The sequence below is a fragment of the Mauremys reevesii genome, linkage group 12, assembly GCF_016161935.1.
Source record: "Mauremys reevesii isolate NIE-2019 linkage group 12, ASM1616193v1, whole genome shotgun sequence".
Taxonomy (NCBI): Eukaryota; Metazoa; Chordata; order Testudines; family Geoemydidae; genus Mauremys; species Mauremys reevesii.
The window spans coordinates 28,914,490-28,926,727 of NC_052634.1; the positions used below are offsets into that span (position 1 = coordinate 28,914,490).

At 49.0% G+C, this 12,238-nt stretch overlaps 1 protein-coding gene, 3 non-coding genes and 1 pseudogene across 4 annotated transcripts in view; 1 reads left to right on the forward strand and 4 right to left on the reverse strand.

Moving 5' to 3' along the window:
* Positions 1-12,238, forward strand: part of LOC120375866 — a 332,464-nt pseudogene that overhangs the window by 131,873 nt on the left and 188,353 nt on the right.
* The window catches only part of LOC120375891 (zinc finger protein 189-like), an 83,860-nt gene that overhangs the window by 57,000 nt on the left and 14,622 nt on the right, over positions 1-12,238 (reverse strand). The gene's annotated exons all lie outside the window — the stretch shown is intronic.
* Positions 8,086-8,158, reverse strand: TRNAV-AAC. Its single transcript has one exon. It is a non-coding gene; the product is annotated as a tRNA-Val (tRNA).
* On the reverse strand, positions 9,411-9,483 carry TRNAK-UUU. The gene has a single exon. It is a non-coding gene; the product is annotated as a tRNA-Lys (tRNA).
* TRNAA-UGC lies at positions 11,799-11,870 on the reverse strand. The gene has a single exon. It is a non-coding gene; the product is annotated as a tRNA-Ala (tRNA).

A 12,238-nucleotide genomic window follows, 5' to 3' on the forward strand; every position in this document is an offset into this window, starting at 1 on the left:
CCAGGTACGGAATAAAATTCTGCCTCCTTAAGCTTGTGTTTTCCATGCCTAGATTCAACTGTCGCCAGATGGATCAGACTGAACAGGTTTCAAACCTCGAGGAGGCTCTTACCTTCTAAACAGGGGCGGCTGTTTTCTAGTAAAATCACGAAAAGGGAAGGAGAAAACTTTGAAAGAGGTTCCTCCTGGCGCTCACATACCTGAACCCGAATACTCTCTCAGTCCTCAAAGAGAGACCTGGAGAAGGAGACTTGCTGAAGCAAAGCCACAGGGGTCTCTGAGGTTTCCCTGGCCCCTCACCCCGTCCTGCCTGGCTGATGTCAGCATCTCTCTGTGAGGTCACCACCTCCCCACCACCTTGGACCAATAGTCTGAGGTCCTGCAAAAGGCCTTTGTGATGTCACTGCCACACCCCTCCCTTCCTGTGCTAATGTCCTGCCCCTGGCCAGGCACTGTGGAGGTTTGAGCTACTCCCTGTGGATCACCCCACTCAAGGAGCGTTCGTTCTAGGCAGCAAGCCGGCTAGACAGGAAAACATCAGACGCTGCTCCCAATACTACACTCAGTTTTTCAGAAATTAGTCGACTTTATGACCAGAAGAGACCATTAGAGCATCTAATCTGACCCCCTGCATATCACAGGCCTCCTGTATGACACAAGAGCTACTTTTGAGGCCAACACATTCCAGAAGGGCATGTGGTCTTCATTAAATGACATTAAGAGATGGTGAATCCACCTCTTTCCTTGGTAGCTTGTTCCTGTGGTGAATCATCCTCGCTGTTGAATATTTGTGCCTTAGTTGTAATATGAATTTGTCTCTTTTCACCTTCCAGCCACTGGGTCTTGTTATGCCTTTCTCTCCTAGATTCAAGAGCCCTTTAATACCCAATCTATTCTCTCCATGAAGGCCCTTCAACACTTCAATGAAGTCACCTTTCAATCTTCTTTTGATAAGCGAAACAGGTTGAGCTCACTAGAAGGCATTTTTCTCCATCCCTCAGAACATTTATTGGCTCTTTGGTCATCAGACTCCTGAACTGTAGCTGGATGTGGTTCTTGTTCTTCTGCACAACATAGCTCCTGGAGAAGAGGGATCTTCAAATGTACATTCCTATGATACCTTTGTTTAATTGATGAAAACATAAACTAGACAGTTAGAGGATTGGAACTGATTTCAGCTGATGGACAGCTTTGCTAGGTTTTTGTGCATTTGGACAGTGAAATGTTGAGTGTTTACATTCATATCAAGCACCCCCGTATAGTGGAGCTCCTGAACATAATGAAGAATGGAAATGAAAATGTTTTCCTTTTTTTTAAAAAAAGAAAGAAGGTTATAAGAGAACACTGGGGCTTGAATCAAGGATCACTTGATCTACCATCAAGCACTGTACCACTAAGCTATACCCCCATGACCATGGACTCATGATCTCCAAGACTTTGAAGGACAGACCCTGCTTCCTCGAGATCCTTTGCCATTCCCAGACCAGAAGTGGTTTTAAAAATGGGGTTTGATTAAACTTCTTAAATGTGGTGAACACCACAGCTTGCGCACCCACCGATATAGCTTCTCCCACTGACATAGCTGCCACCTCTTGGGGAAGTGGATTAACTGCACCCACATGAAAACTCTCTCCCCTCAGCATAGAGCAGTGGTTCTCAAACTGAGAGTCAGGACCCCAAAGTGGGTCATAACCCTGTTTTAATGGGGTCACCAAGGCTGGCATTAGACTTGTTGGTGCCTGGGGCTGAAGCCAAAAGTCTGAGCTCCACCACCCAGGGCTGAATCCCTCAAGCTCTGGTTTTGCCCTCCCCCAACTGGATAAGAGGGCACAGTGTGAAATGTTTGGGGACCACTGTTTTAGGATGACGTTCTCAATCACTTCTATGAAATCCAATAAAAGCTATTCCTCACCCACCTACCCCTCCATCAGGACCGACTAGGTATGTTCTGCTGCCCTTCACTCATGCAGGAAGGATAATAACATTTCATTCCACTCAATCCTAAAGTGATTTGTAACCCGCCACCAGCCAAAACTGGTCATTCTGGGAAAGCGGCCCCATCATGCTGCATAGCTAGGCAGAGTAGGTGTGTCTGTGCAAACACCGTCTGTTCCTGAAGTCTTTCCCCCAGCTCCTCACTAGATGTGAAGGGAGCTCATTCAGCCCCTGCTTCCGCTTAGTATTTAAAAACTCCTTATTGTCCCTATCTCTGCTGACATTAGATTTCTCCTCCTGTCTTTTCCTTGATAGTTCTGATGAGGTGGCTGAGTGGTTAAGGTGATGGACTGCTAGTCCATTGTGCTCTGCACGCGTGGGTACAAATCGCATCCTCATCGGATGCATTTAGTCATTACTCCTCCTTTGTAGACAACCATGTCCCCGTTTGGTATGATGTTGCTTCTTGCAAACAAAAACCTTCTCAGAAACTCAGAACTCTCTTGCTTTAAATAAAACGTCTAAATCCCAGATTTCTTAAAAAAAGAAAAATTCTCTAGTCCTGTATTTCTTAATTTATATCTCAAAAGGTAACATCCTCGTCATCTCCTCCAAACACCCTGGGACCTGCCCAAATTATTAAAATACCCTCAACCGAGCAAGGCCAGAGCAGTGAACCAGAGCTAGTGTCTAGGCCAAGCTGTTCTGAAGGAGGCAACTCAAACATTTTCTCCCTGCTTCCCTTGGCAAGGTCTGACTGGGGAAAAAAAATTCCCCAAACTGAAAAACCAGTACTAATCTGTTTGGGGACTTTGGTTTGAAAGTATTATTGTTATTATTCTCTTCTGAATCAGTTCAGTTGAGTCTTTGTCCTCCAGGTGTGTTTCCAGCTAAAACCACATTGAGGGTACTGGACCACTGACCTATCAGCTCTTAACACCCAAACTTTCAGTAACTCTTTATCAGTGACTGCGAGTGTAATTTAAACCATAGGTTCATCTAGCTCTGAATCTTGTCTTCTGACAGTAGCCAATACCAGGTGCTCCAAAAGCCAGTCTTTAAGGTACCACCGGGAGTTGAACCCAGGATCTCTTGTTTACAAAACAGGTGCTTTAACCAACCAAGCCATGGTAACTACTGTTGCTTAAAGCAGCGTGTTTGCTCACACCTGACTCTCTGCCAATCCCCACTGGGCCCTTACAAGTGTTGCTCGTGTTTGGCTTCTGTAAAGCAGAGGAGCAGGTGAAGTTTTGCTCCCAAGGTGTGTGTGCGATTCTTTGGACAGGTCTACACTATGAAATTAGGTTGGTGTAATTACATTACTTAGGCTGGCAATGCAGTTCTATCAACCTAATCCCGGTGTAGATAGCAGCTCAGCTGTCAGAACTTTCTGGAGCTATGAAAGGAGAGAGGTCCGGCCTCTGTAGCAGGAATGCAGGGCAGGCGAGTTCATGGTGGGATACTGGTGGAGACCAGTTATGGTGATATAATGACCAGCAGCATTTACACTGACAATTTGGCACAAAGCTCTAGGCCTCTTGTCGAGGTGGTTTTATTTTGTCGCCAGACGTGGCATTGCAGTGTGTGCACCAGCCAAAAGCTGCTGACCGAGGAGCGTTGTGTGTTTTCACACAGCTGAGCAATATAATGATGCTGAAATAACTTTGTAGTGCAGACCTGGCCAAAGATATATATACACACACACACACACACACACACACACACACACACACACACACACACACACACACACACACACACACACACACACACACACACACACACAGCTTGCAAGGAAAACCTCACCTGCTCCTCTGCTTTGCAGAATCCAACACAAGCAAAGCTTTTCAGGCCCCAGTGGGGATGGCAGGGAATCAGGTGTGGGCAGAGAGTGTCCCTGAGCCACAAGCAGGCAACATGGCTTAGCTGGCTAAAGCACCTGTCTTGTAAACAAGAGATCCTGGGTTCAACTCCGAGTGGTCCCTTGTTGAGTCCTTGCTTCCTCTTGGAGCACCTGGTATTGGCAGCTGTCAGAGAACTAAATGGGCCTTTGGTCCAGCCCAGTATGGCTGTTTCAATTACACTCACAGGCACTGATAATGGAATTACTGAGAGTTAAGAGCTGATAGGTCAGTGGTCCAGCCTGTCACAGATGACCCCCTCCCTCTGGGACAGGGGCAGGTCTGGGCTCTCACACCAAAGGGCTCCTTGTGGCTGCCAGAATCTCTGAGCAGCTCATTTAGTTTGCACTGAGGGTTGAGTCCTGCTTCATGCACCATGTGTGAGAATGAAAATCCTAAACCGCCCTTTGAAATAACAGATGCAGCAGGATGTGTTATTGTCCCTGCCCCAAAGCACACAGACCAATGGAGAAATGCTGTCAAGTCCAGGGTAATACTCCACTGCCAGTTTATCTTTTTTGCTTGCTAAACTCCCTTCCAACCTTGAGGGCTCCCAGAGCCCAATATTGAGCTTGAGCTGAGATGTCTACAGTGCAAATTTACCACCCCATGGCCCTAGCCTGGGAGCCTGCACTGGCACAGGAAAGCCATGAGTGTTTCATTGCAGTATGGACATAGCCCCAACCCACTCAGCTTTGGAACCCATGTCCCCTGCCTAGCAAGTGCTATTGAACTGAGGATGAGTCCCTCAATCAGGGTCTGCCAAGCACAGTTGTGCTGCCCTTGGTTCACACAACAAGGATAACAACCCTTTATTTCTCCTGCCCCAATAACATGGAGACTGGGAATCCAACACCAGCCACCAGTGATCATTTCGGCAAGCGACCCAACCTATTTCCAACACACTGTAAAATCCACATGCAGACTCATACACGAAACCTTGCAAGAAAATCTTCCTGGGGGGGTCTGAAGCACCTGCTGCTGGAGGGATTGAGGGAGCTGTGGGTTGGGATTGAGGAGCAGCATGAGGAGGGGGGTCTGTGGGTTGGGATTGAGAAGCAGTGTGAGGAGGAGGGGCCTGTGGATTGGGATTGAGGGGCACCGGGAATAGGAGGGGGCTGTGGGTTGGGACAGAGGAGAAGGGTGAAGAGGAGCAGGCTCTGGTTGGGAGTGAGGAGCAGTGAGCATAGGAGGGACTGAGGGTTGGGACTGAGGGGCACTGGGAAAAGAGGGGACATGGGTTTAGGCTGAAGAGCATCTTTATTTGGGGATCCAGCAGGACAGGGGAAGGCAGCAGGTGATTCTAATTCCTTAGGGATATTCTATGTGTGTGTGTGTGTGCAAGGGAGGAACATGCTCTATGCCCAGAGGCCTTTATTCCTCCAGGCTGCAAGGACAGAGGGGCTGTCAGGAAGTTGCCCCTTCAAACCCACACACAAAAAGGCCCTTCTGAGGAAAGAGAAAATCCTGAAGAGAAAAAGTAACATCAAAGAGGACATGGGAAAGACAGTGTAAGATCTTGGTGAGTAGTTTATCACCTGACCAGGGACTTGAACCCTGGACCTTCAGATTAAAAGTCTGATGCTCTACCAACTGAAAGCAGCAAAGAGTCCTGTGGCACCTTATAAACTAACAGATGTTTTGAAGTATGAGCTTTCATGGGTGAATACCCACTTCAGCTAGCCAGGCTCATGAAGAAACAGAGCAAGTTGGTGCAGAGGAGAAACTAGTAAAGAAAACAAGAGCGGGAAACAATATGGGAAACCTGCTGCTCTCTCTGGCCCGGTCAACACTGTGAGTTTATATCGAATTTAGCAGCGTTAAAGGGCATTAACCCTGCACCCGTCCACACAACGAAGCCCTTTATATCGATATAAAGGGCTCTTAATACCGATATCTGTACTCCTCCCTGACGAGGGGAGTAGCGCTGAAATCGGTATTGCCATGTCGGATTAGGGTTAGTGTGGCCGCAATTCGATGGTATTGGCCTCCAGGCGCCATCCCACAGTGCACCATTGTGACTGCTCTGGACAGCAATCTGAACTCGGATGCACTGTAAAATCGGAATAATCCCGTAGTGTAGACATACCCTGCGATTAACAACATTGGTGGCTAATTGAAAGGCTGATGGTTCAAACCCAAGTGAAGATGGAGGTGGTTTTTTTTAGTCATGAGGGTTTTTTTTAGTGATGAGAATCCAGTACATTTTAACAGGCAGAAAAATCTCTTCAACGCTGGTCTAACCTCATTAGGCAAGCATAAGTGACACTTTTGCCAGATGCATTGGTGGTATAGTGGTGAGCGTAGCTACCTTCCAAGCTAGTTGACCTGGGCTCAATTCCCAGCTAATGCAATGATGTGATGTTTTCTCTGCTGGGAAGTGATTTAATTTCAGTCACATTGTATCAGTTTATCAATGGAATGAGAGAATCCATGTGCTGCAGGTCATTCAACACACAATGGAGGAAGAAAGGGGCAGGACTATACAATGAGCTGTTGGAGTTATCCTGATATTACAATGTTTGGTTTATTTTTTAAAAAACTTCCTTTACTTCCATCTCCCTTTTAGACTCAGAGGCTTTAAGGTCAGAAGGGACCAGTGTGATCATCTAGTCCGACCTGCTGCACCTTGCAGGCCAAAAGACCCCACCCACCCACTCCTGTAATAGACCCAGGAGGGGAGGCAGCTCTGTGCACTGCCCCTACCCCAGGCAGCACATGGAGGCCCTCTGCTCCCCTCCCCCCATGGGTGTGCAGAAATGTGCCAGCAGCACTGAGGTGGCTCCCTGCCCACTCTGCCTCCGTCCCTCCGTGCCACTCCCAGAAGTGGCCGGCATGTCCCAGCATCCCCTGGGGCGGGGGGAGTGTCTCCATGCACTGCCCCTGCCCCAAGTACCAACTCTGCAGCTCCCATTGGCCAGGAACTGCAGCCAATGGGAGCTCTGGGGGCGGCGCCTGCAGGCAGCGGCGCACGGAGACTCCCTGGCCCCGCCCACCTAGGAGCTGCTGCCGCAGGGTTGTGTGTACCGGTCACTTTGGGAGCTGCACTGCCCGGGGTAAGCGCCACCCTGCCTGTACCCCAACCCCCTCCCCCAGCACAGAGCCAGCACCCCACACCCAAATTTCCTCCCAGAGCTTTGCTTGTCTTCTTTTCACCCAGAACCATCGTCCTTCTCCTGGGCTGCAAGTAGCCACCCCTGGGAAGCCAGGAGGCAGGCACAGGATTCTACCTCCCAGCAGCCAACCGCACCTCCCCAGGCTTTGCAGAACGACTGGTGGTGCTCTACTAACCCCACTTAGCCGCACTGAGGCGCTTAGCTTCTGCCCTGCCTTCCTCAGCTCGACTTTCCTCTTTTGCCCAATTCCTGCCTCACTTCCTCCTTTGGCAAGTCACACAGAGGAGCCAGCAGGAAGAGCCGGCCGCCATAGGCCAACCTCCATGTGCAGAGGAGACCAAACCACAAGGCTTCAAAAGGTGATAGGCCAAGATCCTCTAGCTTTCCCCTGCTGATGCCAAGGCTTTTTCCTCAGCTCATTTCATCACCCTCTGTCCTGCAGGGGTTGGGGTTATCGCAGGTGTTACCCAAAATTGGGTCAACTAGTAAGTGTAAGGAGGACAAATGACCCACCAGAGTTTGGCAGAAAGCAGCACATTTGTTATACTGACAGCTAAGCTCAAAATAAGCGGGGGCAGGGGGTGTCACACTCGCACTCGCATACTCACACTCCCAGGACGGGCACGGCACTGGAGATGTCAGGATTCTGCAAGGTAAGTGTCCCACAGCGCAGCTATGGACGGTGCGATGAAGGTAAGTCTTCCTGAGGCACAGTGAAATGCAACGCTGTGAACCACTGGCCAGGCGGTCCGGGCGAAGGGCATTCACTGGAGGTACAAGCTTGTGAGTGCTCTCCTGAGCACAGGGTCCCTTCCCCTTTTAAGGGCCTGCACCTCATGGCCTGTGACCAGAGATGACTTGGTTGCATCTGGTTGGTCACACTCCACCTTGGGCAGTGTCCATGCTCTGGGTGTGTGAGTGCTGCCTAATTAGAGTCCCAGACACCTTGTCTACCTGGAAGTTCTTCTGCTCTTCAACCAGCCCATTCATCCCAAGAGCAGAAAAGCCACTTCACAGGCATTCAGAGAGGGAGAGGAGACAGAAGCAGGAGCAGGGGAAGTATAACAGACCTTTTGAGCATAGAAATCACTGCTGCTCCTACAGCAGTAGGAGCTGGGAAAAATAAGCCCCCATGTTTCTGCCTGGTTTTGAACCAGGGACCTTCTGCATGTTAGGCAAACATGATAACCACTACACTACAGAAACTCTGCCCCAGTGCTTTGCCCTTCCCTTCATAAGACCATAAGAATGGCCATACTGGGTCAGACCAAAGGTCCATCCAACCTCACATCCTATCTGCCACCAGTGACCAATGCCAGGTGCCCCAGAGGGACTGAACCTAAAGGTAATGATCAAGTGATCTCTCTCCTGCCATCCATCTCCATCCTCTGACAAACAGAGGCTAGGGACACCATTCCTTACCCACCATGACTAATAGCCATTCATGGACTTAACCTCCATTCATTTATCTGCAAAAAGAACAAGGAGTACTTGTGGCACCTTAGAAACTAACAAATTTATTTGAGCATAAGCTTTCCTGGGCTAAAACCAACTTCATTGGATACATGTAGTGGAAAATACAGCAGGAAGATATATATATATATATATATATATATATAGATATAGATATATATAGATATACACACACACACACAGAGAACATGAAAAATTGGGTGTTGCCATACACACTATAATGAGAGTGATCAGTTGAGGTGAGCTATTATCAGCAGGAGGAAAAACCCTTTTGTAGTGGCTTTCATGGCCTTTGAGAAAGCAAGACAGAGCCTTGGAAGACGCAGCAGGGTTTGTGGCACAGGAATTGTTCTCAGATTCCACTGAGACTTCAACTCAGATTGCAGGATTCAAAGTCCCGAGTGCTGCCCTTACACCATGGGACCAGCAGAGCACCTGTTGATTACTGTAGACTTCCAGCAGGGAGGACTCTGTGGGCAGGGGCGGCTCTAGGCATTTTGCCGCCCCAAGCACGGCAGGCAGGTTGCCTTTGGCGGCTTGCCTGCGGGAGGTCTGCCGAAGTCGCAGGACCAGCTGACCCTTCGCAGGCATGCCGCCGAAGGCAGCCTGCCTGCCACCCTCATGGCGACCGGCAGAGCACCCCCTGCGGCTTGCTGTCCCAAGCATGTGCTTGGTGTGCTGGGGCCTGGAGCCGCCCCTGTCTGTGGGGACAATTTTTTCTGGCAGGGAGGACTCAGTGGGAACATGCCTCTCTGGCCAGCCCTGCATTTGCTCAAGAAGTCAGCACCCAGCACTTTGCTGCAGGCCCAGAGGCCTTTCTTCCTCCAGACTGTGAGGCCAGTGGACAGGTGAGACAGTAGCACCTTCAGTCCCAGGCAGTAAAGGGCCCTTCCTGGGAAAGGCCATGTCCTGAAAAGGAAAAACTAAAGTCAAGAAGAGTCCTTCTGAAATTCTTTGGGGAAGTCACAGGGAGAAAGTGTTTCTTTGTCTAATCAGGGACTTGAACCCTGGACCCTCAGATTAAAAGTCTAATGCTCTACCAACTGAGCTAACCAGGTTCACATTTTAAAAAAGGCAAATTTCATGTAGAAGAGAAACTAGTCAAGAAAAATGAGGCCAGGAAACCTGCTACTCTTGCTCTCTTAGCTGTCCTAGCCCCAGCCTGCTCCTTCATGTGGTGCCTTGAGGCCTTATTCTTTTTTTAGTTAAATATCAAATCCAGGAGAAAACACAGTTATACAAAGCAAAACGAAATCACAAACAGAAATGTCATTGGAAATACAAAAATAAAAAAGGAAAATGCAATTCCACACCTGTCGGGGAAACAAACCAGCCACCAGAAAGTGGTCCATTGTCTCACTCGGTGCCAGAGCCTGACACAGCGCCCGTGGGCAACCTTTGCTCTGCACACGCCGGCTGGTTCCCATGAAAGATGTGCCACTGCACGTCTCGGTACTTAAAAGGTATCTGTGCCACTGGCAGATACTTTAAGGCTCCCGGCAGTGAGTTCTGGGGACGGTTGCTCACTTTCAGTGAATGTAACTGTATGTGCAGCTCTGTGCAGTCACATTTGATAGAAGTTTGGTAATTAAATTATACAAGAGGGTCAGGTAGAGAGTCTACTACCACCACTATGTTTTGTCCCGTGAAGCTTTTACAGCCATTCTGAGGGGAAATGGGCCCTTTGCCCATAGAAATGGTCTATAGGGGACGGCTGCAGGCAGCAGATGGAGAGATAATCTCATCAAAATGATTTGACTCCTGGGTAATGTAAGCAAAATCACTAAAGGAATGTCCGGGGTTTCTATTGGCACTTAACTTGCCTGCCCCTGGCTGGCTCTGGTTGTACAAGATGGACGTGCAATCGGGGTTCAGTTGTGTAAAAAAGAGTAATCGCAGTGCAAGGGATGTTAGGCAAAAGAGAACTTTGTGTGTGATGATGTAAGGTTTTAAGGACCTAAACTGACACGCGTGGTTTGTAAAACTCTTGTTTTGAAGGTTGAAGATGAATTGGTTTGGTTCTGCTTTGTTGGTTTTTTTATAATGCCACTGAAAATCCATTTGAATCATTCAAAGTGGCAAAACTGCCAGACACCTTTTGCCAGACACAGGTAACTAGTGTTGTTTGGGTTTGGGATTTAGCATTTAACCCTTAAGGTACCTCACTACTCTATAAAGTTCAAGACCAAAGTTATGGTTGTAGTAAGGGGCAGCCAGAACCAGAAGAATGGAGAAAGAAACATTGGTTGGACAGGCGGACGGATGGACAAACCGAATAATTAAGCCTCTGTTTAAAAAAAAAGGCTTAAAAACATTAAAAAGAAAAAAGGGGCAAAATGTTTCCCAGTTTACCAAAATACCTCAGCCTAGCTCTGCCCTTGGGGTTGGGGGTGGGGGCGCCGATTGCAGGGTTCGCCTAGGGCGCCAGGTGCTGGCGGCTAGTCTAGGGCTGCCCCTGCCCAGAGGCCTTTATTCCTCCAGCCTGTGAGGACAGAGGGGGTGTCAGGAAGTTGCCCCTTCAAACCCACACACAGAACCCCTTCTTAGGAAAGGCAAAATCCTGAAGAGAAGAAGTAACATCAAGAAGGACTCCAGAGACAGAGATTTTTAAGACCTTGGAGAATAGTTGAGTGCTTGACCAGGGACTTGAACCCTGGACCCTCAGATTAATCTACTGAGTGTGTTCATCCTATTTGTATGAACCGATCATTCTTGAATCTGAAACTAGAAATATGAACTATAACTCTGTGGTCCTGTTGTAATGATGCAAAGTGAGGGCCATTAATAGTGGTTTGGACTCTTGATGGCTCCTATTAACCAGGACAATTGACTGGAGATGGCTCTGTCCTGCACCATCCCTGAGTCAGGCCACGAAGAATGAAGGCTTGGTGGTCTCACGGGACATGTGACCATGTCACCTGGTACAGGAATCCATCTTAAACCTGGGGCTTTTCCTCAGGAGAGAGACAAAAAATTCCTGCCTTGTACCAAAGCTGTATAAGGGGGTGGAACTGAACAAACATGGCTGCAGTCATGAGACATCCCCTAGCTACCACCTGAGCTTGAACAAGGACTATACCAGGAGAAAAGATTGGGCCCAGACTAGAAATAAGTCTAGTCTTTGCCTCTCAGTCTGTGCAGATGGGACCTTTCCCTCCAGTGCTGGAGGATTCTCCCTTCTCATCTACCCTTGTTCCAGGCAACACAACTGGTGGGAATCTTAAATGTACAGAGAAGACTTAGGAGCAGAACCGCCCCGACCTTCCATGCAATTGGCACTTATCCATCACTGAGCAGGATTGAAATTCCTGCAGGGAGACTGCTGGGCCACATCCCCTCTGGGCAGGAGCAAAGCAGCAGGGTGAAAAGAAATTGGAGATGCTGGGGATTGAACCCAGGACCTCATACATGCAAAGCATGTGCTCTACCACTGAGCTACATCCCCAGATTGACTGTGTGTGCTATAGGTTACACTCAGAGCCCTCCTGTTTCCAGAGCACCTAGTGGCCTAAAAGCAGCATGGGGGACACATTCCCTGCTCTGAGGCCAAACTTGCTGTCCTGGAGGTTGCTGGTTCTTAGGGTCACTTTGCAGCAGGGCCAGATTCGATGTGTGGGGCAAAGAGAGTGGGTGCCCTGGGCTCAGGGTGCAGAGATACACTCAGCCCTCTCCCCTGCATTGGGTGAGGGGTGCTGCCACCTCCTGCTGGAAGGTAATGTGTCGGGGGGGGGGCACTGTGAGTCGTTCAACACCTGACCCTGCTGGCAGAAGTGCTGTGGGGAGCTCCAGGTGTTTCTAGGATCTGCTATTGCC